Below are 4,372 nucleotides of genomic sequence, written 5' to 3' on the forward strand. Positions count from 1 at the left end.
GTCCGGTACCTCCTGTCCTTCATGATATGCTCATGGTCACGCAGAAGGCAACTTCTTTCAGAACACAAAATTCTATTCAATGAGAAGAAAGAATCCTCAACTGTAGCTGTTGTGACTGGGACTAGAAAGAGATGAATTCTTACTTCTTTCATCCCAGGAAACATAGCACAAAAATTGGGTCAAACCTCTAGTGATGATAAAGAAGAAGCTGAAGTTAAATCTTCATTTGTTCACAGTATGATATTCCACTCTGTGTTCAAATTCTCTATTCTGTCCTGATCACATGGCAGGTGTAGTGCCTCACTCACTTTATAAGACAGGCATCTGTAAAAGCTACGTAGAGGCTGATAGAATCCAGAAGTTGGTGGTGTAGAGATGTAAGAATCAAGTCTGTGTACTTTACTTTCTCAGCTAGCTTAACAAACACTTTTTGTCCTCCTAATTTAAGGAGCCAATATAACTGCCCTAATTGGTCAACTTCTGGACTGAAGTCTTTGCTTCTTCCAGTATGTTTTTAATTGATATCTCCCTGATTGATCCAAGTGTAGCTTCTATTGCTGGACAAAGATCTACTAATGTTGTAGCAGATGCCTATTGTAGATGTAGATGCTACAGATGCCTGTTGTAGCAGATGCAGTGTCTGTTGTAGGTGTAACAGATGCCTTTTGTAGCAGATACATTGTTTAATGACCCAAGTGCTTTCAACAGTAGACTTACAAGAGAGAATGGTGATAGTCTTCTCTGAACTTAGTAACAAAAGTAGTCAAGTAGCCTCACTACTTAGATCTGTCCCATCTCGGTAGATACTTTCCAAAGCCAGTAATAATGGTTGCAGTAATTTTAAGACAACAGCCAAGGATCGCTCATGAGAAAGCCAGTGGGTTTTTCCAGGTTGGAATAATTTGAACTTCAGTCCCAGTGTATCTTCTATTTGTTTCCATGTTGTTCAGTCCTTTTGGACTCCTGCTGAAAACAAAAAGAGTATAATGAAGACATTAAATTTATAGCTTTTTAAATGCCTTTTGGAGATTCTGCAGCTTGTTCTAGTGCTAGTTGGAGTAGATGGCCTCTACAGTGTGTACAGGAGAGTTTAGAGTTACACTATTCTCTGAGCAAAGATTGTACTTCACTAGGTCTTCCAGAGAAGTTTGCAGCACCATCAAATGCACAAGCAGCCATCTCTTTGGGGTTCAATTTACAAGCATTTAATTCTTCTAGGGTGCAGCCGATGTGTCTTCTATAAACTGAACATCTAGAAATGCATCTACTGGCCTACAACTGATATCAAGATAACATACGCAGTGACTTAATACTTGACACCCATTTGCATCGGTGCATTCATCAGCCATGTATGCACATTTTCTGTAAGTGGTGAGAGAGTTCTTCACTTTCTCAACTGCTGAGTTCACTGTTGCACTGCATGCTTCTAACCAGTCAGTTGCGTTTCTTGCAGAAAGATAGTGAGCATTTGCTGGTCTTGGTTGGAACCAGTGTCCAACTTCAGGATTAACAAATGACAATGCACTTAACATTGGCCTCCAGTTTGTAGTGTTGTGGTGGTAACTCTGGTTTGTTTGAATAAACTGTGTCCCAGCATTTTTAACACCCTCATTTAGTACTTCTAAAATTGGCTTTGACAATGACTGGCTTACAAGGCTTTCTGCATGTTGATGCAGTCCAGAGGATTGGTGTTTTGCAGCCTTTTCACAGAGTGTGTCAGCATTGGCTTTGCTGATCGGTCTGGCAAACCAAGCTCCTCCACTTTTATTCTATAAATCTATAGTATGCTCACATCTTGAATACTGCATGCAGTTCTGATTGCCCTATCTCAAAAATGATATATTGGAATTGGAAAAGGTACAGAGAAGGGAAACTAAAATGATTAAGGGTATGGAACAGTTTCCATATGAGGAGAGATTAAAAAGACTGGGACTTTTCAGCTTGGAAAAGAGACAACTAAGACAGGATATGACTCGACTGGTGTGGAGAAAGTAAATAAGAGGCAGCAGGTTTAAAACAAACAAAAGGAAGTACTTCTTTGCACAACACATAGTCAACCTATGGAACTTTTTGCCAGATGATGTTGTGAAGGCCAAACCTATAACATGGTTCAAAAAAGAACTAGAGAAGTTCATGGAGGATAGGTCCATCAAAGGCTATTAGCCAGGAGGGGCAGGGATGCAACACCATGCTATGAGAGCCTCTCATTTCCAGAAGCTGGGAGTGGATGACAAAGGATGGATCACTCAATAATTGCCCTGTTCTGTTAATTCCCTTTGAAGCACCTGGCCACTGGCAGAAGACAGGGTACTGGGCTCAATGGACCACTGGTCTGACCCAATATGGCTATTTTTATGTAAAAATTAATTATAATATAATAATGTTTAGTACAGAAACTCCCCAAGACAATGACCTCTCGAGATAGCAACAATGTGAGATAATGACCTTGGCAAATAATGCGTTTTAAAAAAAATCTTGGCCTATTAGGAAATGTATATTTATATAAATTTCTTAGTCACAAATCTAGCATTCTGGAGCAAAGTCACTAAAACGTAGTCCAACAAACAAATGTTCCTTTAACGTGCCCCTCCCTTCTCCCTCTACTGTACCCCACCTTGTTGTCCTTGGTCAGTGAAGACCCAGAGTTCAGAGGTGCTTTCACAGGAGTTCACCTCCCACCCTGGGAGGGTGGGGGAGAAGGCACCTTGCTTGTTCCTCCAGCTGCTTGCCACTCGCTCCGGACACTCACTCTGGCTGCTGTTGTTTGTCATGCCACCATTCACTCCACCACTCCATTGCTGATGGCCCTGTGCCATCACCTTCTGCTGCCACCTGCCACTGTGACCTCTGCAAGTCGGTCTCTTGAGATTCCACCCAGCTTTTGGTGATTTCAGTTCTCAGTGGGGGAACCTCACAGCAAGTACAGGCTGGGCTGTCTTTTCCACAGACATGCTGTCCTGCAGCAGGTCTAAGCACATAGACCTGATTATTAGTGATTTCAGCTCCAGTGACCACTTAACAAAACAAAAAAGACTCTGTATGGAGCTTAATAAGCACTATCTTTAAATAGGCGAGAGGGGCAATTCAAATAATGCCTGTGACCCTTAGGCAGAGCCCACACCACCAAGCACAACCCCTGTCCCATCTCCTCCTCCACTGGGATCTGCCATCCAAACCCCTTGCTTAGGGAGTGAAGTGCAGTTGAGGGTGACCAGTGCTTAATTTGTAATTAAGAGGTGCCAGGGCTTGAGCAAGTTTCTTACTTTCATAACTGATGTGGCAAGCCCGGGGCTATGAACTGCCAAGCCTAGAGATTCAGGTCTAAGTCCTGGCAAAAATTAAGCATTGAGGGTGACCCCCCTCATCCAGGCAGGCTAAGCACAGTTCTGCTGCCCTTTACTCATTCAATAAGGATAACAACATGTCATATCCCCCACATTCAATACTAAAATGATTTGTAACCCAGCATCAGCCAAAATTGATCCCTTGGGCAGCACAGCTCTGTCTGCTGGATAAGTAGGCAGAGTAGGTGAGTTCATGTAAATACCATCTGGTCCTGAAGCCTTCCCCTGGCTCATCACTAGCTGCCAGGAGAGAGCTCATTCAGACCTTGCTTATCAATCCTCATTATAAATTATTAGATTGGCCAACATTGCGGAAACCAGTGTGCCGACACTGTCAGAAAAAAACAACAGCTGTGTGAAGACGCTTGTCTTTGTTCATACTTTTCAAACCTATTCTACCTTTCCGGGTGCAAGTAATTCATCATACACTGTCTATGCTTTTAAAGTGTGTATCAATGTTGCAATTTCAATTCAAATTTCCAACCAATTACTAAACTGGCAACACTGATGTAACTAGTTGACCGGTGGCGGGGAGGGGGGGTGTTGGGGAAATTCGGGGGGGGGTTACACCCCCACTGGGAGGGGTGTAGGGAAATCCCTGATTGGTCCCCATCACCCGGCTCAAGCTCCCTGCAGGAGGAGGCAGGGGGCTGGAGGGGTAGGAGCTTGCAGAGCTGCCCGGCACATGTGGCTCGCTGCGCAGCTGGGAAGGGGCCCCCCTTGCTGACGCCCCTGGCGGCTCCTTGGTGCTTTTCCTTTGCTGGGCTCGATTTTTTATTTTTATTTTTATTTTTTTAACTGGCGGAGGAAAAGGCGGCGGCTGCGCTTCGCATGCGGCTGCTAACCGCAGGGAGCTCGGCGGCAGCGGCTGCTGTGCGCGCGCGGAGGAAGGAGGATGCGCCCGGCCCCTGAGTCAGCGCCCCGGGACAGGCTGGCAGCTGCAGAGCGCGGGCGCCCGGGCCGCGCGCGCCAGGGCGCCTCCTAGGGCAGCAGGAGGGAGCGCACAGGGGGCGCATCGCGGGGAGCGC

This window comes from Natator depressus, chromosome 7, assembly GCF_965152275.1.
Source record: "Natator depressus isolate rNatDep1 chromosome 7, rNatDep2.hap1, whole genome shotgun sequence".
NCBI lineage: Eukaryota > Metazoa > Chordata > Testudines > Cheloniidae > Natator > Natator depressus.